General features: G+C 41.6%; 1 protein-coding gene across 2 annotated transcripts in view; it reads left to right on the plus strand.

Annotated features, from left to right (window-relative positions):
• FSTL4 (follistatin like 4) overlaps positions 1 to 26,959 on the plus strand; it is a 406,465-nt gene that overhangs the window by 338,056 nt on the left and 41,450 nt on the right. The gene's annotated exons all lie outside the window — the stretch shown is intronic.

The following is a 26,959-nucleotide window of genomic DNA, read 5'->3' on the forward strand; positions in this document are numbered from 1 at the left end:
TACGTGTAGGGTTTAGGTAACATCTATGCATGTTACCTTGAAGTAATTTAGGATGAAGTGATACCTATAAAAGGTGAAGTTTACTTGCTTAGTTGACATCTAGATTAAATTATCATAATTTAAAATGAGACTATTCTAATGCAGAGCTGTTAGTTTAACTTCATCACCTTATTACTTGTCTATTCAAGTAGCATGTGTGGTACTTTCCAAGGAGTGTGACACTAATAATGTAACTACAGTGAAAAAGGAAATTAGCATTAACATTTAATGGTGTTTTTCTATTGATTCTTCATTAGACATTTTCAGAGGTCTGCTGCTAAGCCAGCTGGAAGTCCTGGACAAAGGAAATGAGCTGCTCAGGGTCTGGCAAATCAAAATTCCGTTTAGCACATGCAAAGTCTAAGGAGATTCTGAGCAAACTTTCTGTTCCCAGTGGTCTAATACATGGCGATGTATTGTAGAGAAAGAGCTAAACTGGTCCCTTAATCAGCAATCAGGTATGATTCACTGATTTTGCTAGAAAAGTGGATATTTAGGACTGTTAAGTCTGAGTGTCTGACGTGGGAGCATCAAGCAGTGAGAGGCATTGTTTGCCAAACTGAGAGGCAAACCTTCACTTTAATAACTGTAGAGCTCTAATGCTGTGTAGTTAACCAAGTATTACTGACCCTGCCGTGTAAGTCTGGGTCTCAATATACTGCTGTAAAAGTAATGTAGTGATTTCTCTTGTTTTCTATATGCTGGAGAGGATTTGGAGATGTTTTCCTTACTTGACCATTGTCTGCACTGCACCTGGGTGGGATTTTCCTGGTGTTAATATGGAGGTTTGCTCTATTTTGCCCCGGTATGCACTTTTCCCAGTCTTCTTTGGGCTATGCAAACCTGTGTCTGGACTTTTTGTGTTCTAGGAGCTGGAGAGGTTTTTCTTTCTCTGATGTGGGTTGAGTCTGTCTATAGGAAACATCTGCATCCTTCCCTTGGGATGTGAAACACCAGTGCAGTGTACCACCAGAATCAGTATTACTCTCAAATACTGTGGGATCTTAGATCCCTTTTTGATATAAACCCATTTTATTCAAGGCTGTGCAATTAGGAAGAAAACATAAAATCCAGAATCTGTAATTTACCTACCAGGTAACATGCAATATTCGTTACTGGATTTGGGGTTTCTCTGTACTCACGCAAACTAAATGAAAATAAAGCTGTAATATCCAGCAGGGTGTTAATGCCGAATTGCTGCTTTACATATATTGCTGGAATTTAAATACTATGCAAGAACCATAAACACAAAGTTAAAGTCATGCTCTGCTTAAGCAGCAGTCTACTAATTAGATCTTGAAGTAACCTTGTCTGGGTTTTGTGTAGGTTTTTACAAGGAAAATCTTTAAAACCTTCCTTCATCATCTGAGAGTTGAATTTGCTTCACAGGGCTCTGACACAGCAGTAAAAGCCACACTGTAATATTTATAATATTAAATTTATTGTGTGCAATAACGTTTATCACTGTCATAGTGATTATATGCCTCTAATTAGGAAAGAGCAGAGAAATCTATCAGCCCTCAGCAGTGGCGGCGGGGAGAGGGGGGAGAGTGCTGGTTAACCTTGCATCTAAACCCAACCAGCTGAAATAACACTCTTCTGCTCAACCGGGGTGGCTCACTCTTGCCACCTGCAAAACGCCACCTAACAGAAACTCATTAAAACACACTTTATGATTTTCCAATGCAAATTACCATGAAGCATGCTGCATCAGTTAAAAACAATCAAGTGTGTGTATCTTGTTGCTCAAGGTGTGCAAACATCCCCACCCTGCAAAGCCAAGGTAGAATGTTGTCCCTGTGTGGGCTCTTGCTCATCCCTGAGGGTTTGGTGCTGGGGAGTTGCACAAAACAGTCGTGAGGATGAGGAGGCAGCATGTGTTGCTGGCACATAAATGGAAATTCTGTGTGATTGCAACCTGGAATTCTCAAAATCCTCCTGGAACAACAGACATTGCTCTCACCCTCTGCCCGACCTCTGCACATCTGTGGAGGTCCAGCCAGCATCAAGTGACACTGTATAACACCACAGACTTCCTAAGTAGAATGAGAAACAGCCCTTTGCTTCGTTCTACCTGCAATTTATGTACAGTTATTTAGGCAGAGGAACTACTTCTGATTATTTTTTGTTGCGGTGAGTGAGAATACTAATAAGGGCACGGGCATTGCTGTGAACGTGGCCTGTGGCTTAATGCAGCATCTCATCACAGGAGCATCTCATGGTCTCCTGTGGTACAGACATGCCCTCTGCTTCCGTGGCTTCACGCGTGCAGAGAGGGGCTCGCTTTGGTGTTTTTTTGGGTTGACCACCAGATCTTTTCATTTTGTTGGACAAAGCTGTGGCAGCAGTGATGTCCCTGTGTAGAGGGAAGCATTTTTTCTCTTTAGAAAAAGGCAGCAATGCTGGTTAAGAGTCTTGCATAAGCTCAAAGCAGGAATTTCAACAGCTGTTTAAAATAGATGTTATTCCAGAGACCACAGAGGGAAAAAGCTTTTGGCTTTGATTCAAAAAGACATTAAAATGCATGCCTTAAATCCTCCCGTATTCAGCAGCAAGTTGAGCATTTACCTGGAATCAAAACCCAAGCTCCTGAAATGGCACTTCTGTGTCCATCTGGATCTGAAGGGGAGAGCGCAGGAGTGGGAGGGAGCAGAGCAGGCTTGAGTGATGCTCAGATGGGAAGGAGGCACAGGAGCCAGTACTGTTTTAAATATTTCCAGAGATTTATGGAACAGGATTTGATTTGTTTTTTGATATATTTCAGTCTGCATAACCACAAGCAAAAAAATACCCAAGACTGTACTTTAAAAAATTGAACCTCAGCTGCAGTGAAGTGATCAGTGGGATGGGAAGTGACCCGGGCTTGTACTTTGTGTTGATACCACTCGCTGTTTTAGGAGGGTTTTAGAGAGTGTTGGTTGACAGTGGCTGAACATGAGCCAGCGTGTGCACAGGTGGCCAAAAAGGCCAAGACCCCCCTGTACTGGGTGCTGGTGAGGCTGCACCTCGAATTCTGGGGTCAGTTTTGGGCCCCTCACAACATGAAAGACCTTGAGGTGCTGGAGCGAGTTGAGAAAAGGACAAAGAAGCTGGTGAAGGGTCTGGAGCACAAGTGTGATGGGAGCGGCTGAGGGACCCGGGGGTTCAGCCTGGAGAACTGGAGCTGAGGGGAGACCTTCTGATCTCTGAACTGCCTGAAAGGAGCTTGGAGCATGGAGGGTGTTGATCTCTTCTCCCGAGTAACAAGTGACAGGATAAGGGGAAATGACCTCAAGCTGTGCCAGGGGAGGTTTAGATTGGATATTAGGAAAAATTTCTTCCTGAAAAGGGTTGTCGGGCATTGAAACAGACTGCCCAGTGAAGTGGAGGAGTCACCATCCCTGGAGGGGTTTAAAAGATGTGGAGATGAGGTTCTTATGGACATGGTTTAGTGGTGGACTTGGCAGTGTTGGGTTAAGGGTTGGACTTAGTGACCTTAGATGTCTTTTCCAACCAAAATGATTTTAATACTCTATATAAGCATGGCTAGCCCCACCAAACTGCGGTGGGGAGGGGAAGGGAGCAAAGTCTGGGAAGCACAGGCCATCACCTGCCTGCTGCTTTGCTCTGCTTCATCTTCAAAAAACACTCTGGAGCTGCGTCTCCTGTGCTGGGACGGGCAGGGGAACAGCCACCGCCTGCGGATCCGCCACTGCAAAGTGGAATGAAAAAGGAGGAGGTTGTTAGTGGGATAATGCTGGCCAGGGTGCAAGGTTTTCTGTCGTATTTTTATATCTGAATTAACCTCAGCACCGATGCGTTCGACTCAGCACATTAATGTTTTGCCGGGATAGGTATTTTGTTGGGGGTTGGTATAAGCCATAGCAGCAAAGCTGATTTTATGCACCTATAAATGGCATGTGGACAAGGCAGATTTGCTGGTGCAGCTTATCGTTGCTGGGCCAGGATCAGCAGACTTTTCCTAGCAGGCACCTGCCTTCAGTGTGGACTTTGTCTCACTGTATACCCAGAAGACTTTTGAAAATCTTGCTGAAGACCTTTTATCCAGCACTGCTTTAAAGCATGTAATATTTAAATACTTTTTAATCATCCTAATATTCTTATTATTGCCTACACATGCTGCTGTTTCCTGGGGTCTTTATGGATGAAAGATGGGTGATACATCAAACCACTCCCTGGTGCTGGTCCCAGGTGCATCACCTAATGCAGTGATGCCGATGGGTGATCGGGGTTTCACAGTAACAGGCAAAACCCTTTTTAAAGGAGGAGTGGAGAAAATGCAAAGCAAGATATACCCAGCTCTTCCAATGGCTGTTAAGGGATGAAATATAAATCATATTTTTCTGGAGTAGTACAGTGAGTTACATTGCTATATGAAAATGGGAACAAGGCTGGAGTATCCAATTAGTAGTGAGCATGCCATGAATTATCTGCAGATGACATTTTTTAATTGAATTGCAATGTAATATCCCAGTAATGTATTACAATAATAAGAATATTAGGATGATTAAAATATATTTAACACCTGAGCCAACTGAAATGCTAAGATCCGGTGCTGCGTAGCACGCACGTGATGTGTATAAGTCTCATCAGTTCTCAAAAATGGATGGTGATTTGGTGGTGTGTGGCTCTGCCGTGTCATAAAGTTCCTCTCTGATGTGTGCTTGAAGTCTGCTTGTCAGTTTTAAACGTTTCTTCCCAACAATAGCAGTACTGGGGGCTGCCTGAAGTGCAAGCATAAGACATAATATACTTTTCATATGTCTAGCAGAATATGTAGGTAATGATTGCATGGAAAAAATGTAGTTCCTTCCCTGTTTACTCCAGGAGAGGACTGCGTACTCAGCATCAGAGCCAAAATCATCTGGAGCGAATGCAAGGGTTTCTGTTGGTGTTGGTGACTTATTTAAACTTGTTTATATGCGTTTAGGATTGGTGACTTGACTAAATACCACGAAGACAGCATGCGATGCATAGATAGGGAGCAGGCTGATTCCAGAAAGATGTAAATGTCTCGTTTGCCCTGGAGACTTGATGCATTGCTTAAACAGACCTATCCTACGCTTCAGTATAGCTCATACAGTTCCCTCTCCCATCACATTAATTACTGGCAGGTAAAGCATTTGCTGTGAAAGCTGCAGGTGGGAAAAATATTGAATTGGCCCATAGAACCTGCTTTGTGTTAGTTACCTTCTCAGCTTGCTTCTCCTTAGCAGAAATGCAACAGCCCGCAAAGTGAAATGCATACAAAATACATAATTTTACATATAAAATATATAATATTTTATATTTATATAAGTTATGAAATTGAGAACTTTCTGCTTGGCTTCAGTCGGAACAAAGGACACAACTTTGTCAACTGCATCCCTTAGGAAACTCGAGAATAATACACAGTGTCCTGCTGATAGCACAGCATGGAGAATCCCAGCCTCTTCCCACCCTGCACCTCCCTTCTTTCCTTTTTCCCTCCATTTTGTATCCAAACAGACCATCCGCTACTGAGTAATCCAGGAAAACCATGAAAAATGTCCATCATTCAGCTTTTCCAGTGCAACAAGGTTCAGTCCTCAGGCTGAGAAGCACAACAACCTTCTGTTGCCACAATCTATCATAAAATGTATTATGCCTTAATTGATCTTTAATTGTCCCAGCTTGGTTAGCACTTATTTATTACTGAGTAACACATACTCCGGAAACCATTGAAATAAAACGTATTCCAGGAATGAAATGCTGACTGAAGACTCCCGCTACCAGGCACAGGGGAAAACAGCGCAGACAGGATCCCGTTAGATGAATGCCTGTGAAGAAAAAGCCAGCCTTCTGTGAACAGAAAGATAAAATGCAGTCATAATTTAAACTGTTTGATACAGTAAACACTTAGATTATGTTTTGCAAATTCCTTACCATAGGGGTGAATCACTCTCAGTTCACCTACTGCACAAATATTGCGCTTGTCAAGGAAAAAGTGTTTCTGTGCATTTCCATTTTGGGATGAAATGGGTTTGAGGGAGAGCGCATATGCTGAAGCATGCTTAAGGGATGTATGGCTGTGTGTGCATCTATATATACAGGCATTCATGCATTCATATACTGTGGACATCTGAAAGGCTGCCAATTCCAGAACTAGAAAATCATCGTATGCCAGATTTACAGTTAGGTCCTCGGCAATGGGATTGGTGGGACAGGGAGAGGGGTGGTCGTGGGGAAGGCAGGGAATGAGGGGCTGGAGAGAACTTCAGAGGAGATGGGTTATAGGGCTGAGACTTTGAAATAATAATGTAGTTTCAGAAGTAGCCAAGAAAGGGCAAATGAGGCAAGAAAAAGAAGATTTTAGGAAAAAGATAGAGGTTTCCACTCCTGCCCACCCTGTGCAGGTGCCGACAAGCCCTGCGGTGCCTCCATTCCTCATTTCCCACAGCAAGGTTTTATTTCCAGTTCTTTCCCCTTTGCCAAAGCAAATCTGCTTGAGCTGAAATGCTCCATGCCAGGAACCTGCTGAAAATGAATTTGTCTTTTTTATTTGCTTTCTGGAAGCGGCAGTGAGAATTGCTCAGCAGCTTTCAGTAACAAGATTAGAGAAATGTCCAGTACTTAGCCCATGCTACGGAGAAAAAATCTTATTGTTACCACTATAGTGTGAAGTTCTCATATTGGATGTTTTGCAGTATTGGATTGAAACCAGGTGGCTGGGCTGCACTTGGAGTCAGGATTTTTTTTTCTGAATACGTATAAAAAACGAACCAAAATTTGAGAAAATTATGAGTTTTGATAATGTCGCTTTGTGTGTGCAGAGCAAGGTGGTCAGTGGAGAGAACCTGGTGGGGATGACCAATGACCAACCGTTGTCCCATAATTCCTATAATCATACAGACTTCTGGGAAGTTTTGCACCACTGAATTTTATGAAACAGTCACTAAACAGTCTTCCACTCCCAAGATTTTTGGGGTTTTTTGGTGTGGTTTTGTTTGTTTGTTTTGTGCCGGTTTTTTTTTGTTTGGGTTGGGGGTTTTGTTTTGGTTTATTTTTTATTTTCCCACCCAGAATTGCATTGATAATAAATTCCCACCTGTCAGAGCAGCAGACGTCAAGTATAACCATTTATGACTCATTAGCGTGGTGCAACTTCCATGAACACAGAAGATAATAATCTCAATTTGGAGAAGCACAATGCTTACAACCTTTGGTTGTGCAGACATGCTGGGGTTTAAAACTGTAGCTTTGGAATGATAAAGATTATTTCTACACCACCTGCAAGAAGTTCAAAAGATTTCGTTTATATTTTCTCTGGGAGTTGAGAATCAAAATCTAATAGAGATCTTTGAAAATGTTTGGGTCACACCCCTTGTTAAGATGAAGTTGATGGAGTTTAATCATGCTTTGGGGTGTGGTGTGGGGATTTCTGTGCCTCTGCAAACCCAAGCAGGTCAGGCTTGATGCTAAAATGTCCTTTCTCCTTCTTCCCAGGGTGCAATAAATAGGTGCTACGGTTTTTGAGGTGCTCCTGTATTACCATACAAGGAATTTTCTAGGTACCCTCCTCGCTGGGAAATCATTATGAATAATTACACTTTTTAATTATAGCTCCACTCAGAGCCTTACATATGCCCTTAGAGAGTGTCGAGAATCCTTGACAGTCCTGCACAGGATGTTTCTCTGCCTGGTGGTGATTTCAGGAGATTTAACTCAGTTTGTAATCTCACTTCAGCTTAAAGCTGGAGAGTTAGAAATAAGCTGAAAGGAACCACTTTTGTGCTGTTTTCCATAACAAAATGTCCTGAGTCTGCCAGCGAGAGAGCCTGACCTTTTAGGGTTCCCATTAACTTCCTTGCCACCCTGCCTTTTATTTTGGCTTTTCTGGTGGGCAAATTGTTTCAACGCTTTAATTTGTGAAAAGCCTGGGAGCGAAGGAACACAACAGGGAAGGAAAGAAGCAATCATGGCTTTGTCATCTGAGGGGGAGGCTGACCCTTGTGTCCTATCAAATTTAGTCCTAAATATATTTTACCTTTATTGTAAAATGCCCTTCAGCTGGCACAAGAGCTCCTCGCACCCTGAGCTAATGCATTCAACAGCACAGACTCTTTAAGGGGAGAATTGAATCTTGTTGCCCCTTGACAGAGATGGAATAATAGCGTAATGCAACAGAACATTTTTGAAATGCTAATACTTGCCACCTGCAACTTAATTTTATTTTTTTCCTTATTGCCTTTTTTATGACATTTCACAGTCCCATGGTCTCAATAGATGGATCTGCATCGTAAAAATGACACATTGATGATTTAAGAAGGATAGTCAGTCTGAGTGAAACGGATGGAGTGCTTTAAGAGTGTCAGTTTAGCACCTATTACATGGGGTCAATGTTCATTTTCAATACATCATTAAAGCATCCTGCTAAATCACTCAGAAAATGTTCATGTTCGCCTTTTTGAGCCACCATGTTAGATTACAGGGATAATGAAGTGGAACTGCACATAAATGGCAGTATTACACAAGCATATTTTATTGTTTTCAGGGCCACTGTTTTAGTTATTCTGAATATGAAACATTAAAAAATCCACGATGAAATACTGAGTACCTCCTTAGGTGACAGTTCCCATACTTAGGTTTGCAGTCAGCTACCAGCTCCATCAAGTTTGATATCTAGTGCAGTCATTTTCCCACTCTATCAGTTTTACAATATACAGTGTTCACTAAACTAATATCAATAAAATCAAAACTGCCCTCAGCCTGGTAGATAGTTCTTAAATTACATTACAGAAGATGTATTTCTATTATTTTGAGATGAACCTGGGAAGCTCAGTTATTTCAACAGAAGTCACTTTGCCAAGGTCATTTCAAGTGCAAGGAGATTTTTGCTGACTCCAGATGCTATCAGCAGTGCAGGGTCCCTGTGACACCTGTCACGATTAAAGTTTTGATTATTAGGGTAAGGTTAAAAATCAGACTTTGGAAGACAAGAATCAGGATTTGTGAACATAAGGTGTTAAATATTTAAATAAATCATTGTAGTCTATCCCTGACACTGACCCTTCCCATAGAACCTGCTGGTAACCGCTTGGTATGAACCTGGCTCTATGGATTGTGTATACTAATACTGAAAATATTAACTCCTGTTGTACTGAAACAGGGAGCACAGTACTGGCTAAAGCTACCTTCATTTGAGTAGGAAGAGAAAAAAATGTCAGGCTCCCGCAGGCTTATAAAATATTTATTTTCTTTTATTGCATTTTGTAATGGAAAACATGACTTTTATTTACAGAAAGGTGATGCAAGTATGTCCCAAGGTACCTGTTCATCCTGCCTAATCCAGGACATCTAACCGAGGGCCTTAAATTAATACCTCTGTTACTTTGGGCTTTCACTGCCTTCACTAGTCAGAGACAGGTACCTTAGACTTTCTCTTTGTTAATTACGGAAGGATCTCCAGTTTCGCTGTCCTAACTTGTAGACTACGAGTCAGCTACTTTGTTTGTTTGGGTCATGTCATTGTGGTATGTAATAAATAATAACAGATGAAGGCAGAATGAGCTGTGCTGTGGGAATAGAGAGTTTTGAGGGTATCGTTGTAGGCAGGATGGGGAACGGCTGGAACAGGGCTGGAGAAGAGGAGGGAACCAAGAAGCATGGTGCTGGGGAAGAGCCAAAGGGACAGCTGTCTCTGGACAAGATCTGGCAGATGACTGATCCATGTTTTCAGGAGAAAAAATTGTTGGTTTGCCCAGTTTTTTCCTGTTGTCTTTTCCTGTTGTCTTCTCCTTACGTAGAGCTGAAGTTTCTGGGGTCATATCATCTTCATCCTGTACATCAAGCAGCTAAGCGTGCCACACGTCATGATGTGGTGGCCTTTCTTCTTGTCTCCTCCTCTCCAAGCTAGTGCAGATGTCCTCTTTGTCCGCGTTGCAGACAGGAAGGATCAGCACAAGGCAGAGCCACGAGAGGCTTTGCCAGCATGGGAAAGGCTCCAGGGTGCAGTGACGCAGATACATGGAGCAGAAGGTGGCGCTGGCTGTTGTTACACGGAGCTGGGTAGAGCAGAGGAGCTTTCTGAGGCAGGTAATGATGCAGGCACTGCAGATTTTTTAATGCTTCAGTTGGGAAATTCCTACCATTAACAAGACATTTGTCTTAATGACAGGCTTATTTTAGAAAACGTTCAAAGCTAATAACTATACTCAATGATGATAGTGAACATTATTGAGTTTTCCCCATTCACCTGTAAAGGATTGTAAAAGTCTCCTACCCTAGTGCCAATAAAGTCTTCTACAGGCTATATACTCTGCTGCTCATCTCCTCTACCCATCTTCTTACCAGGACTTGCAGGGAAAAGTTACTTGAGAAGGTGCTGTTTCATGAAATAAGAGTTATGGGAAGAAACGATACTTAAATAAAGTTTTTTCCATTACAAATAGAACAGTTGTGATCCACAACTGGAAACTGTTATGCAAAGAGTCATATTCCTTATTCCTGTTTGGAAGAGCAGGGGTTGTTTAAGCACATGGTATTCCTTCTCCAGCACAGTTTTTTGTAGGTTTCAGCATCCTTTCAGGAAAGGGACCATGGCTCTGCTGTTCCTTGTCTAGGATCAGCTCCCAGCTGTGGTTCAAGGTTGACACAAGTCTCCTGTCCCCTCTTTCCCCCACAACCCTGAGCTGTGTGGAATAAACCCTTCAGCATCAACTGGGGTTGGGGAGCACCCTGCTCTCCAGGTAGGGGGAACCTTCCTTGGGTTCAGGGAAGGACATTCACATTTGTATTCTTAGAGCAAAATGACTTTCTACAAAGTCAGTAGAAGTGGTCCCATGAGCTGCGGAATTTGGTCCCGATTCAGAGACAATTTTCTTGTCCTTTCAATTTATTTTCTAGCCTTCCCTTTGGAAACAAGCCAGTGCTCACTCCATGTTCTTGACTTCACTTAATTGCCTGAAAAAAAATATTTTTGAAGATCTGTTAGTTTTATTTTATGAAGCTGCTCTGAGTTCTCCAGTTTGCCCATATTTCCTTATTATAGCACCCTCTTACTCTTTGCAAGTGTGGCAATAAATCAGTATTATCAGGTCTCTAGTCCTTTAGCATTTGGAAAGCTTCAGTGGGTAATCCCAATATTTTCCTCTTAAATTAGTGAAGACTTTATTTATGCCCTGCCCTCAGCCTTTCTGATCTTGGGCCGGTTCGGGGGCTGCAGTATTGGTTTCATGCGGCAGGGACACCTTGGTCCTTGCCACGGCCACCTAGAGACAGTAAGCAACAAGAGAAGTCACAATGTTTTGTTTAATTTCTCATGCCCTAATAGCTTTGCTTTGATTTTCTTACTGAGCACTAAATGATGGTCTCAAAGGTTTCTGTTCAAAATAAATAAATTAATAAATTAATGCTCAAGTCCTGTAGAGTGTTGCACATGACTGAAGCAATTAGCAGCTGCTCCCTCAGTAAGTTCTCTGCTCATGGGCTCATTATTTCACATTTGTCTGCACTGATCAGCAGCTGATTTCTGCAGCTGCAGTTCTTTGTGTCATGCTAAACTTCTGGAAGACAGCTCTAGCCTTTGGTTTACTCTGTTTCTTGACTTAGGGAAGCCTCTTGACCTTTGTGGTTTTCTGTTGCATGGAGAAGGGACCGTGCTTGCCCCAACTCCAGCATGGAGTATGTAGCCCCAGATTTTCCAAGGAGTTTGCCCTTAGCTGGCAAATGCTTTCCCTTCTCCCTCCCTTCTCCCCCTCAAGGAGGGCTGTCCCCATGCTGGTGCTGGCCGTGGCTCATTTTGTGGTTCGTGAAGCTGAAGACCCTGAGGGAGCTGCAGCATCTCTGTGGGATCCAGGAAGGTGTACACGGCGGCTGCTGTGTCCTGCAAAACCAGTCATTAAAGCATCTGGAGCACAGGAGCTCCTGCGATAAATACAGCCCAAGAATTTAACTATTACCTTGAGGATTACTGTACCGTCTGATTTAATTCTTCTGGCATTTCACTGTCAGGTCAAAGCCAAGTGTGATTCTGTTAAGAATTGCACAGAAATGCTGCAGCTGAAGCTTTTTAAAGGGTCATTATTCACCCTGCTGTATGCAACGCTGTGCAGAGATCATATCCTCTAGCAGCTGGCCCTCAAACATCGCCTCTAAACCTTTGAACCAGTGATTTGTATGATATGTCTTGTCATTTCTATGGCAAATCTTGCTCTATAAGTGATCTTAGCATGAGTTAGTCAGAAGAAAACTTTTCATCTCATTTAGTATAAACACAAGATCCAGAGCACTGGCATAATTTGGTTATAAAGGTTCAGACATGGTCTGATGGCTTGGAAAAAAGTGGCACTTATATCTGTGGGTCAGCATAGCTCTTCCTCTAGTGAAACCCAACTGAACTGAACCGTTTTGGCCTGATTCATATACATCCCTGCATCTGAAAGTTATGCTATGGTAAAACAAGATACTAGGGGATAAAACTTTAAAGGTTGGTAGTAAAAAGGTAATAAATAGGGATATACAATAGGCTGATGGGAAACTTCATTTATTTCCTGGAGTTACAGATGACCTCATAACTCATGAGTGGTGGAGCGAGGCGGAGTTATGAAAGTCATGAGAGGTTATCAATAAGAAGTGGAAAAAAATGAGTTAGTCTATTGTATTTTCTGTTTGTGTGAATCACCTGATGATAAATGTGACAATAATGTCAGGGTGATGAGGCTGGGAGGGAGCCCAGGAGGAGTGGCGTGACCCCCAGCAGCACTACTGAGACCCCAGCCTAGAACACAGGCCATCTGCTCCGTCAGAAATGAGGCACAAAGAAAAGCTTCTATCTTAAGTAGAGAAAAGACAAGGAAGGTGGCAGCACAGCCAAGGATGTGACTTGTTGTCCTGGTCCCATAGGCACCGTTGCCATGGGGTGGCAGACCTTGGTTTGTTTTTCGGAGAGGTTGCTGGTGCAGGTCTCAGGCAAAGACTGAGCAGGGATCAAAAGGCTCCAACAGTACTGACTCAGATGACTTACAGTGCAATGTAACAGCAGGAAGGTGTAGAACGTCTTTTGATGACATTTCTTTTGGTGTTAGACTGTTAGTTGAGTGGTTTTGTATTTTAATCCAGCCTCCAGTATCCTCTCAGAGTGTTTTTTCAGATTTGATGGTAACCATCCCCACTCTGGCCTTCTGCAAACCCTTGCAGAAGCCAAGGTCAAAACAGGGCATGACAACCACTGAAAACTCAAACCTTGCTCAGTTTTTAAGATGAGCATCTGCCTGTACATAGCTATTCCACCCATAATGGGATTACAGAGTAATCTTGGAGAGGCTGGAAGAGTAACCTTGGGAAATAAGGCACGTGTCTGGTTCTCGTTCAGATACGCTGTGTAACTGCAGCTAAATAACGTCTGTCTCTGCTTCAGCTCACCATCTGTAAAGGAAGGATTTTTACATTCTTTCCATAAAGGAATATTGCTGGAGAGAGGAGAAAACCCAACTATGAATTGTGCAGATATTCTTGTACTGGAGAACCAGCAACAGAGCAGTACCCAATGGAAAATCACTAGAGGAAAGTAAAAGAACAGTATTTTGATGAGTCAGTCAGAGCCAACACTCTTCCTGCTGACAGAGTATTGAACTTCAAAATTTGGTTAGAAGGCACTGTTTTGCTGACAGTACTGTCTTTCAAAGGACATGCAAAATCAACACCTGACCATCTGTAGTCATTTAAGATTCACTCATAACATTTTTTGTAATATAGCGGTTGTTGTTAACCTTGACATCCTGGACAAATGCCAGTGTCTCCCAGTCTATATTAGTCATCCAGCATAAAATCTTCACATCCTCTTCTGTCATGTAATACCCTTTTGAGCTCTTGCACATGTGCTGCATTTCAATCCTCGAGTGAGTGCAGGTTTGCATCTCCCACTACCATTACAGCAAACTGTAAGCTGCAGTGATACGGTCCACATAGTCCTGGGGTTAGGCCACCTCAGACCCAAAGTCTTCCCAAGTCTGTGTTTACGAGAGACCGTCCCATGCAGGTTTTCCCTTGAGTGCTCGGGCAGGCATGACAGCCAGGCTGCTTCTCAGGAAGGTCTTCAAGGACGTACGTGACTGGTGTGCAGACCCCTTCTCCCAATATATTCATGGAAGACTAGGAAGGAAGGATCTCCTGACTTTTAACTTCCAAACTCTGTAACTCTACAGGAGATAAGTGTGCTTTTTCCTTAAGCATGTAGCATAAATTTTGATGAGCAGTTAATGCTCTGAGGTATTGCGAAGTGAAGAAGTTGGGAGAAAATACTTTAAGCAAGTTACCACAGTGCAGTAGACAGTATTACAGAAATATTTCTATGCCTGTGTTGCTTGAAAATACTGGGGAGCACTGAATTTGCCTCGTTTAGTGTCTTTGGCTTTTCTCCTTCCTTCAATTACTATTATCTGTAACTTGGGAATAAAGGCTCCATTCAGTCTGAAAGGAGCGGTCCTGCGGTGGTTTATGAATGCTTTGTTTGCTCAAACATCTGAAATATATTACTCTGAGTCATTAAGAGCCTTTTTTCACAATATGTCCTTGACTTCAGTACTTCATCCTTAATGTACATCCTAGGTAAGCATTGCTCTTGATTTATACTGAGAGTTGATGATTTACAGTGCATGAAGTAAAATGCGATAGCCATGGCTTCAGAAGGGGGGATTTGAAATTACAGGCATAGCTTTAACTTAGGGCAAAGAACAGAGGTGCCTGTGCAGGCCAGTCCTTGGAGCACACCTTGAGATACCACTGATGTTCTTCATTTTCAGGTGCAGTCAGTGGCTTGCTGCAGGGGGACAGTCAAAAAAGCCCAGATGAGCAGGCTCATCATTTCAGACAGTGCTTGGATAGTTACAGGACCCAATCCTGTACTGCTCCAACCTATTAATATTTGGTGAGGTTTATCAATGAGCCAAACCACCACTGCTTTGCAGAGGGTCTGAAGGAATCTTCTTGGAAAGTTCCTTGGAAAGGTTGGAGGTGAGGTTTGCCTTGCTCGTGGCACAGCTGTCCTCTGCTCTTAATGAAAAGGGGGGTGGAAAAACACAGTCCTCCTCAACCTGACCTGGGCTGAAAGAGAAGTGTCTCTCAGCTTTTGGCACTAGTTGTGGCATTTTCATTTGCAGGATGCCCTTTTTATAGGATCAGAGGCAATCTTCTCAGTTCCACACTTTGGCATTTTGCTCTCTTGCTCGGTGTAGCCCTAGTGCAGAGAAGGCAAACAAACGTAGAAAAGATAGAGAAACTAGAGATCATGCACTTTTCTGCCACCATTGCATATTTCTATTGCAGCTCTCTAGGGCATGAACCATTTTTTTAGTATATGTTTGGACAAAGCTTTGCTCTGTGAATCCCTGATTGTGGTTGGGCCCTTTTAGTGTACTATGTCTCACTAGCCTTACATAAAATCCAAACCAAACCTTGTCAGGCATCATGTCTGGCACTGTGACAGTGTTGGGAATAACTAAATAATAGCTCCATGAATTGCCATTTGTTTACCCAAATTAATAATAATACAGATGAGTCAATTAAAAATGTAGGATTTGAGATTACTTTGAATGGATATAAGCCACAAAGGACTATACATCAATTAAAGTACTGCAGAAGGCTTTTCACTGAATGCCCTGCAGGTATGTGTTATATCTTAGTGAATAAATGTCATGTTACGTTTGTGAAAATCATTTCATTATCAAAGCCATGATTTACACAATGGATAATACATACTGGCATGTACAAGCCAACCACTGATCTTATTTATACTTGTATTGGCTGTAGGTTTTACACTGGAAGTATTTAGCTTTGACATTACCATTGTGAGCAGTAGCTACACTTTAATACTGTTTTCTGTGGTTTTCCTACCACAGAGATATTATTTAGGTAAGATATTAGCAAAAGCAATTGAGCCATCAGTGCTGATGTTCTGCGCAAAGCAGTGGCTTTTTATGATGTAGTAATTTGTATCTGACCTTTGCCGAATGGATGAATGCATTTTGAACGTTGTTCTGTGTCTCTGCGTAGCTGCGGAAAATCAAGGGGGAGGAAGGTCAGGCTGGAGCAGGCGAGGAAGGTTCCTGTTCAGGGAGGAACCGGCTGTGAGGAGGGACATTGCTTTAACCGTTCCTGTGATCCGGCTGTTGTGATGTGCACGTGGATGTGCAATCAGAGAGGCTTTCTGGTTTTTTCTTCCTATTGAGAGTGAATTGTTTCTTGGAAAAATGGAGCATCTGGTTGGTAATATTCGTGATGAGTGTGGTGCTAAAAATCTGAAAAAGAAACTATCCCCAGACTCTTGATGTGATGAATATTGTTATTTGTGGCACTTGGCATATGGTAGCTATGCTGGCAAATAATTTAGCATTAAACAAGCTTTTATTTGGCCCACTCGATTTCTGGGCTGTTGGTGTTTGTGTTTAAGTTACAGATTTAACCAGCAATAATTAATTATGTATAGTGTAATGTGCATTCCTCAAGTGTTCAGTTTATTGAGCTGATTTTAATTTGTGATCTTTAAACGTAAACAAGGCATGTACCTACTGCAATCAGCCTAAAATGTCAATATTTAATAGCCATTACCAAAATGGTGATATCTAAGATTGTATTCTCTTAGTACAAGAGAAATCTTTGTGTTGTGATCTATAATCACCTGTATAGGGAGGAGGTGGTGGGTACCACAGAGCCATTTAATGTCCCATACCAAGAGATAACGAGATGTAGTTGATCGAAAATGAGAAGGGAACAATTAAGAAATTGAGGGCTAGAGGGAAGACTATTTTCATAGGAAGAAGGGATGGAAATGTGCTCGTTATTTTAAATACTGTCGGTTGGAATGGATAATAAAGAACATGTGGCAGGAGAGCAGAGGTGGGTAAGGGCTGTAGGGGATATCAAATCTGGAGATGATGGGAAGAACCTATGACAACGGGGACGGGACACTGGGACCAGCCCTTCATGGGGTGACTAGACTGGGCAGGGACAGGGATCTGGGCCAGGTTGGAGCTGGGAGCAGGCTGGAGCTGAGCAGAAAATGGGGCCAAGTAATGCCCCTTTGAGGCCACACAACTCACTTAAAGAAGTCAAAGGTCCTTGCGAGTGTTTCTCAAGCTGGTTTCATGGTGAAGGGTGTTACAGAAAAATCCAGGAAGAAATTAATCATTTCTTCTTTCAGAGCTACATTTGAATAGTTGAAAATATGGTTGAGGATAGTAGATAAGAAAAAGTATTGAAAAGCTGCTCTCTAAATGTGCTCTGTCTGTTTATGCAAAAATAGCATACAGTGATGGAATTTGGAAGGGGGTGTGTGTGACCCGAGGGATGTCTCCGTTCTCCTTTCCTTGCTTCCCTTTGCAACCTGAATGTTCTTCTAATGCCAAGGGGTTTTATGTGACATAAGACTTACGAGCCTGAATGATAAAGAACAGCTTCTATAAATCATCTTGCTCTGCAGATTTCAAAGTTTCAAGAAGCTAACATCAGTTGGTACACAAAGTATGACTGGCCACATTTGATTTTGCCAGCATATCTTGCTTTTCTATATGCCTTTTAATATGATAGTCTGAATGATTTGTTTTTCCTGTTACTTTCAAGGATGCAGCATTTATCATTCTTGTATTACTGGAATTTAAGTTTCTCACAGCAGTAGCTGCAAATCTCTGCTTCAAAGTATTTTTTGTGTAATTAAATTTCAGTTTTATAGGTAGATTTTATCTGTGAACCTTTAAGGGTTTTTTAATGAGAAATCCACAGACATGACACGCTTGTGGGTATTCGTGCAGCACCTATTACCATGATTGCTTAGAAATCTTTTCGAATGTGTTGTTCCTAGAATGGCCTGAATGGCTTTCCTGTGGGGGAAACTGAGGCAGAGCAGGAGTCAATGTCTTTCTGGGCAAGGACTTAGATTTCCTTCTCCTGCCATCACCATCACTCATCTCCATCTCTGGAGCTCTCTACAGAGGTTTCACTCCACCAGAGAGTCCACCTCGGCAGCCACATGAACCCTGCACTTCGTCCTTCCCAAACCTTTTGTTGCCTATCCTGCACTTTCCCCTGGAGGCCAAAACCACAGAAATACGGACCTAACGCCAGCTTTGAAGTTCTGGTTCACAATTTTGTTCAACAGCCCCAGCTGCCTGCCAGGCATCGCACAGGAGCACGCATGAATTGCCCGGCCTTTCTGTGCGCTTCTTAAAGGGCTCTGAACTGCAGGGAATTCACCTTGAAAAGGTTTAATGGGGAAAAGCCTGCCCACAACAATAGATTAGTTGATAGCATGAATCAGGGGTTTTTCTTTAGGTGTTGTTCTTTGCTCTCTGGTTTCCCTTCACCCTCCTCTCCAGAAGGAAATGTTATTAAGTTCCCAGCTGCTGTTCATCTGCATGTTCCTGACTTTCTACTAAACTTTAGTTAAACAGTTTTGAATATGGGAAGGACATGGACGAGAGTGCTGATATAGAAGTTTTTATCAACTAATATATTTTTAAAATACGGGATGTTATCTGGATGAAGCTTGCTGTAACCTTGCAAGGTCCCCTCAGCCGAATTTGCGCCATTCGTGCCAGTTCGATCTATATGTCACTGCAGCACGTGTTAAATTGGTCTGAAGCCTCATTCTCCATGACAGCAGTGTCAGGACGAAGAGAAATACATCCTCAAGATGCACATTCAGCTGATCCCCGGCATAGCTGGAGTCTTTATGTCCATAATCTTGCTTTGCAGCCCAGGAGGTGGCATTTCTGACTCATATTATGCAAGTCCTATGTCAGCCAGAGGTGCGTGGCAAAAATATATGGGTATGCCCTATAGCCACTTGCTTTTTATTGCGTTGTTTTTCCCCTGCTCATGTAACTATAATTCACAAATGAAATGTGCTCTGGTTTTATACTGCTGGCCTGGGACCCGGGAAGCTGTTTGTAAGGAAAAATCACCAAAAACCTGGGAGAGAGACTGGACTCTGACTTTAATGAGGCAAAACCCAAATGGTCAAAGGCTGGAGTGGAAGGCAAAGGAGGGGGGTGAAATAGCTCATGACGGCATGGGCACAGGAGACCAGAGTCTTTGCATTTATTAAGTATCCTGAGCGTAGCTACAGTCAGAAAAGATGCAAAATCCATATAATCACCATGGCTGAATTTGCAGTCATCCTTAGAAAGCGCAGTGAAAGCTCCATGAAAAACATTACCCACGCTTATTTATAACTTGAAAGGTGTGCTATCACTGATTCGGTGGTTTATGAACGCAGCAAATGTGGGAATATGAGAGAAATAAATACACATGATTTTAAATGCTTGGGTTTTTTTTAGAAACCCTTCATGTGGGTTTTAGAAGCAGTGTGGGACTTTTTTTCCAGGTTCCTTGTTTCCTGGTTCATTCATTTTTCAATATATCAAGTTCATCGCATAATGCTTGCGGAGAACTCGGAGTAAAATGAACAGAGATTGGAGCGATTTGGTGCAGCCATTTTTGATGTCTCAGTGGTTTTAAACTATATGTGAATGCTTCTTGAACCCCAAATACCCTGTGGCCCGACTTGTCTCTATTTTCGAAGTAATTTACGTACACATTACAGCAGTTCCCACAAGTCATGCTGGACTTAATGGTCTGACAGTATTTCTGTGATAAACCCTGGGGGTTTATAGAGCAGCCATAAAAATTCACTCCAGGGAGAAACTTGGCAAGCCACATCCTCTACCAGAAGCTATCTTTTCTGCCTTTAATCAGGTATAAATCAGTTCAGCTGCTGTAACTTTCAGAAGTTACCAAAAAAAAAAAAAAAAAGTTTAGTCGTTTCATATGTTTTTTGGTCCTGTGAAGCTCTGAAATACCGTAGTTTAAATATAGATGGTGGCTGTTCTTAAAAGTTTCATTGCTTTGAAAGAACATACCCGTGCTAAAGAGTTCTCCATTTCAAAGCTAAGGTGTTTCTGAAGGACTGGGAAAAACTTTTAAACTCCTAGAAATGCTGAAATAAACCTTTTACTAGAGACAACTGTTGCTTTTGTGGTAAAGAAACAACTGATGCTAATTATTTCCATCATTTCCAATAGGTTAGAAAGTGCAAAACACAGAGAGCAGCTCTGAAACCTCTCTTCTGTCCCAAAAATCCATAATGGTCTTTTTTCTGTGGGCTCAGTGAGAGATTTTAATATTGCTCTTCCATAATTATTTGGAGAGTATGTATACGATAGTATATATAGTGTGTGTGTATATATATGTAGCATACTCTGGTGTGTTTTTTACTCTTCTTAAGAAAAAGAGACAGAACTTCTGAGTTAAGTGTTTAACCGTCGTGACTACCAGAAGTAATTAGGAGAGCCTGTTAGACCATTAGCAATTTCACTTTTCAAATTAATAAATTGACTGGGGAAATGCATGGCTGTTACAATCCAGGCAGGACACTGTTGACACAACATGGGAATATTTTATCAAAAATTAATCATATCAACATTGCTCTCAGTCTGTGGGAAATAGGAATTTAAAATAAAAACAAATGTATTTATGTAAACTGTTCTCTAAAATAGACTACTTACACCTATTTACATAATGAATCCATCACTTATCACCCTCAGGAGATTAGCTAATTAAGCACTGAACAACTTACATTTATTCATGTGCTTTCAAGAATGAATGAATTATCCCTTTTTGCACAAACTAAATGTTCTCCCTCTGATTAGTAACAGGAGGGCAGTGATGGGATTTTATGATGGAAAGTGTTTTGGTTGTTTTCTTTAAAAAAAAACCCACAACTTGATCTTTGGAATATGGTACATAAAGAAGCTGTGTTTGGTTTAAAGTCAGTATAAGTGATTTTTAGCAAATTTATTAGCTATGTGAATGTTCTTGCTGTAGATTCATATGGGAAGGCTAGGCTTCTTTTCTTGAATGTGTATGGTTTTTTGAAGTAATTTGCGTATCATTTAAATAAATATCTAAAACAGCAGTTTGAACAGTTGGCCTCTCCAGATGTAGACGTTTCCAGTGCAGGTGGCTCTATTGGAGTTCCTCACCTGAAGTTCCTCTAGAGTCAGTGTGAAAAATGAACCTTCCATGGGAGCAAATCACCCCACCTGCAATGTGTCCAAGCCAAGTTAAGCTTAGTTTTATTGTGCGTATTCTCGTTGTCTAAATAACCAGCTACTCTGAGCAATCTCATCTAGAGGTAGGGGTTTGGACTCAATGATCTTCGAAGGTCCATTCCAACCCAAAATGTTGTACAATATGTCAGTGACAGTGTATTAGGGACACACAAAATGTCTTAGTTGCTGAAGAACAGTAAAAGGCATTGTAATTTTTAATTGTTTTAGTAGCTGCTTTTCTCTTACATTTAATCTAAAAGTCATGATCACAGAGACTAGAAGGTTGTTCAGCTTGACAGGGATGAGAGACAGGGTCTTGTCCTTTAACGCCATGCCAGAGCTGAATGTCGCTGTGATTTGCACACATTTATTCTGAATTCCATGACAAGACAGGTTTTAGCTTTCAGTGCAAGATCAGGACCTACCTCAGGGAGTCATAGCCTGTGGCCTTCAAGAGTAATGACAGAAGAGGGCTTGAGGTACTGAGTTCTTTCATACTGCTAGAAACATGATTGTGCCTTTTAATGACTTGGAAAACAGCATTACTAATTTAGTAGAGAATTTACAATAAAATACTTCCTGAAGTAGCATACCCAAGGTCCTGAGGATTTATAAATTACATTAAAAACTTGAATTATTGCAGTTACAAAATAAAGCTGAGATATGAACATTTCTATTTAGCTTTATAAATCATTTTATAATTCACATTAATTAGGCTTATAAGCATTAAAGGAATGATGCATTGTGGTACCTCTTTTCTGAGGGAAAACAAACTCCTCAGATGTCCCGGGGAGGCCAAGTGTGGCATGGTGGGTATCCCCAAGGTGGCCAGAAGCAGAGCCAGCTCTTGATGGATGTTTTTCATAGAATATAAAGCCAGAAGCCTCATCCCAGTCACCTGCTCTGAACTGATGTGGGAGCTGTAGGAATTCTCTGGGTTAATTAGTTGTGAACAACTTGAATCATGTTCATTAACAGCTCTAATGTTGTTAATTAATAACATAAACATTTTTAGCAGCATGACTGGCTCTCCTGTAATTCTAAGCTGGTGTTCAGAAAATAGAGTTTTCTTTTGGGGCTGGGTGATGGATTGTCCTTTCACCTGACTCTGGGCAGGTGAGAAGACAGCAGACAGGTCTAGGTAAGCCTGGCTGGCTGAACCGTAATAACCAGAAAAATGTGGTAGCATGGCAACGTTTCTTCTGGAGATAGTCCTAAAACCAGCTGGCGGGACAGGTTTGCAAAGGCAGGCAAACCCAGGGTGATTTGTGTCTTAATGTTTTTATTAATTCATTTATTTGGTTTATAGAGTAGGGTAGAAACTAAATCATATGCTAATATGCATAATATATAAGCTTATTATACAGTGCTTTCCAGATTCAGACCCACTGTGAACTGCCCTTCATTTCTTTTAATCTATCTCTGCAGTGACTAATTAGATTACCACATCTCATCCCAGGGTCTCCTGAACTGTGTCACCAGAGTCACTCTTTGGCTGGCCAAATCTCATGTTCAGTTGTGTGTTTATAAATACATCTCATATATATATCATGGTCACTTAAAATCCATTAACTGTAGTTGACTCAGATTTAAGAAGGTCTAAAACTGTTCTCCCCTTCCTATGCAAAGCAAAATCTCATCAAAATTATTGGGGAAAATAATTATGAAAGGTATATATTGTTTTTTTTTCCTCTTATCCATTAATTGTTTTTATTTTCTTGACTTGGTTCCTCACTTGAGAATGTGTTTATTGAGAGGAGACTTTTATCTACTGAAACAAACACTAGGATCAGCATTGACCTTCATGCTGCAATATTGGGCCACAAGGCAATAAACAGATTTTACCAATGCAATGCAGTGTATAAACACAGCTGGGGATTGAGGGAAGGCAGAAGTTTGCATCCCATTAAATCAATCCTGACTTGAACCCTTGCTGGAGAAACACAATGTCTTTAGGGCTGCCTTACTCATGCCTCAGTTCACAAACAAAACGTCTTTTTGCTCAGGAGCATTAATTTGGGGACACGAATCTGTGCTTGAGACCTTCTTTGAAAGTCATCCTCCCATTGCTTTGAACAAGGCTACATTTTGGTTCATTTTCTCCCCACTGAGCAAGTTAAGGGATTAGAAAGTCTTGCTTTGTCCCCTACGTAGAATCTTAGCAATAAAGTCAGTTGCTCCATATTGTGTTTCAGAAAGGCAAGATATCAGTGAGCAAATTAATGAACAGCAATTAACGGTGGCAACAATGTATTAAAAAGTATATTTTCTTTAGATTTAGGGGAAAAGATCTAATTAATGATATTAAGCACTTTTTAAGGTGTGATATCTGTTTCTGAATGTAGTGTAGCATGAGCAAAGGCGAGCAACTGACATTTACTATGTAAATTATCTCCATGCAGTGCTAAATCAATGAGTTTTTCTCCATAGATGCTCATTCCAGGTTGCTCCCTGTAATGACCTCAATTATACATGTCTTCATTGTGAAATTATGATTGCCTTTGGCGGGCTGCAAATGACAGCGGAGAAAAAGGTTTCCATGATAAAACCGCACAACAAAGTAGTACCTGCTCGCATTAGTATTCACAGCTTGCAAAGGTGCGGTGCAGCTCCAGCTTAGCACCTTAAGCAGTGAAATTGGAGCAGAGGGAGGACCAAGGAAAATGTTCGGCAATATCTTGACATTTCTAACAAGAAAAGGAATTAGTAAGACTTCACGTTCTCATATGTAGCCGTGAGACCTGGTATTGCAAGGAATTTAACATCAGAACATGAGAACATCAGACTGGCTACAGCTGGGTCACCAAAGGGCCACAGTGCTTTGCAGCCTGTCTCAGACTGAAGGTGATATCATGTATAATATAATGTCATATAATATAACGTAATATAACATAACATAACATGTAATACAACAAACATAACATAATGAAGGTGTGAGAGGCAAGGCAGAGCCATCCTTCCCCTCCTGGCACACATGGAGGGATCCTGTGCCCTCCTGGATGGGGGGACAGGTCAAAAGGTGGCACTGCCCGAATCCCTGGAGCTGCACAAGCTTCAGGAGCTGAGCTGCTGCCATCACCAAAGAGTTTGCAGTGTCCCTGCTGCCTTTTACTGACCATGATTTTGGCTCAACACCTGATGAAAGATTACTCCAGGACCTCTGATACACATGGTTATACCCATTTCTTCTTAAAAGGTGATTATTACCAAGGCTTTATCGCTGTCTTGAGCTATTAAAAGTTGAGTTAAAAATCATAGTGTCCCATTCTCTGACAATGGCATCTCTCTCTCTGATACCAGAGTAGTTGGGAGGAATCTCTTTTTGTTTCCAACTGACGTGGGCTAAGGACTTGCTTCAGCTGAAATCCCGGAGTAGAGTACCAGGTTTGTATGACTTGATAAATATGGTCAGCTAGGACTGATACTAGGCGAATCCATTGAATGTAGAAAACTGTTTTGTATGCATCATCCTACAGAATTTTCAAATGAAGATAAAATTGCCTGATTTTAGGACCAAATTCCATTCCAGCCTGTATTCTGCAAGTCAGCGCACTTTGAATATTACCCATTTCTTCTGTTCGGTTTTATAAGCGTGGTAAAAATCCTTTTATCTCCTAAAGGTTTCTAAGAATAAAAAGGACGGTGTTCAATATTTAACCTAGAGGCAGTACACAAAATCATTATGGTGTCTTGAATAATTTGTATGCATAATCCAACTAGCATCAGTGTGTCTAAGCTTTACAATTTAAGTCCAAGATTCTGAGTTTTTTAAAAGATTTTTAAGAAGCCCAGCCCTCACATCCTCTTTAGAGAATCTCTGTTTCTTCCCCAGTACACCTGGTTGTGTAAGGAAATCTTTTCTGTTGATAACAGTAAGATAATGACTAAAGCCACGAAAAATAGTCTTGTATTAGTAGAAAAGCTATTAGATGTTAATAGGATGCCCTCAAATGTATGGGTAATAACATGCCCTCAAACATATTCCATAGAAATATTCAAAAAGGAGTGTGTTTGTATTGTTAAAGTGGTCTGTACTAATTTTACGCTTTAATATAAAAAGTCACCTCTTGGCCTGATATGGTTCATGCAAGAATGGCAGCTATGCAAGGTGTCTTTTTAATTAAAAGTTAATGTATTTTTCATTACTGTGCTTCAAAAATGTAAAACCAAAGCCTCTTTAGCTGTTATTTGGAAGATGGGCTGGGAACCTTAAATAAAAGGTTGGACCAGGTGATCCTTGAGGTGCCTTCCAGCCTGATATTCTATGATTGATTGATTCTAATGCGAGAAAACACTCAAAAACCATTGCTGAAGAGGAAGCTGATGGGGGCCCAGCGTGAGCCAGGGAACTCAAGACAGTGTGAGAAACAGCAGAGGGAATTAAGGAAAAAGGCAGTAAGATGAAAAACCAATTCACTCATAAATGAACGACCCTCTATTTTATTTCTACTCAAGAAAAGATGTCCTTATTAGCCCTACTCCATGCTACAAATTACTGTAATTATCAGTTCTTTATCCTGTCAAGTGCACTCCAAATATTTTATTCATAAAAAGAGCTCTATTTTATGCAGAAAATAACTCCATTATTAGCCCCTGTGGGCTGTTTACATGTTTCAGGCTGCTGGATGAGGGTGGTGGGGTGGGACATCCCCGTTTCTGTGGCTACAGGTCATGGTCCTGCGTATCCGCGTCTGTGGTCTCCTCCAGTCGCTGTGGAGGTCGATGTAATTTAATGATGTGTTTCTGGCGTTGCTGCTAACCTGCTTGTTGACCTTGCAGGGGTGATATTCTCCTTCCATTCTCCTCCGTTTCTCCATTTGGACTTGAAGGTTTCAGGTGTAGAAACTGGTGGTCCGGCTGTGTCAGACACTGTACTCATTTAATGCCTAGGCACTAAATAATAGCAGTAAGTTAGCCACACCTTCCAATTTTTGATCTCCCATATATCAAAACTGCAGTTACCATTTGTTTGAAACAGCTGTACTCTTTCTAAAAGAGCTGTAGGAATATTAAGTGGAGAACAGCTAACTGCTGGCAGACACGACATGCAACGCTGTATTGATCTTTGCAGCCCTAAGTCAGCCCCAGATCTCCAGCAGTGAACGCAGTTTGTGGCACATGGAATTAACTTCTCGCTTAGTTGGAAGAAGCAGGAAGAGAAAGGATGCAGAGATGTTTGGGTGCTGCTGCAAAAGCAGGTTTTGCACGATTTGCAATCAGTTGCTGAAACAAATCCTTCCAGGCTTCCCAAGGCTACTGAAATGGGCTGAATATTTTAGTGAACAGATTTAACAGATTTACTACTCCAGAGATGTTAAAGCAATTTTTCCATTAGAGGGTGTGAAGAGGTGGAAAATGGTGCTTGCAAAGCACAGTGTGGGTTTTTTTTATTTTTATTCCATGCATTTCCATAGTGCAAGCCCCATAAATGAGTGCAAGATTTTCCCACCAAAGCTGTTAACTTTTAAGGCAAAATCACATCTTAAACTGTGAATTGACACGATAAAAATGAGTGTTTGGATTCACTGGAAGTCAGCACTTCTTCAGAGGGCTGGAAGAAAGTACACATAGCATTTGGCTCTTACCAGTGTCGATACTCTGTAAGTGATACACAGATCTCATGCGGGTTGTAACAGCAGAGGTGAGAAGCAAACAATCAGGATGAAGAGTAATTTTGCCAGCTGGTGAGAGGGAGCAGAGTGACCCCAAATGTCACTTTATAGTGTCAGCACTGCTTGAAGTGGGTTTTCCCAAAGCACATGGCCTTGGGTGAGGCAGCATCGGGCTCTTTGCTCCCTGTTTTACTGCAGTTGATGCCAGTGGGAGATGAGAAAGGAGGCACCTTATGGCCAGGAGAG

This window comes from Streptopelia decaocto (genome assembly GCF_964273445.1).
Source record: "Streptopelia decaocto genome assembly, chromosome: 12".
Lineage (NCBI taxonomy): Eukaryota > Metazoa > Chordata > Aves > Columbiformes > Columbidae > Streptopelia > Streptopelia decaocto.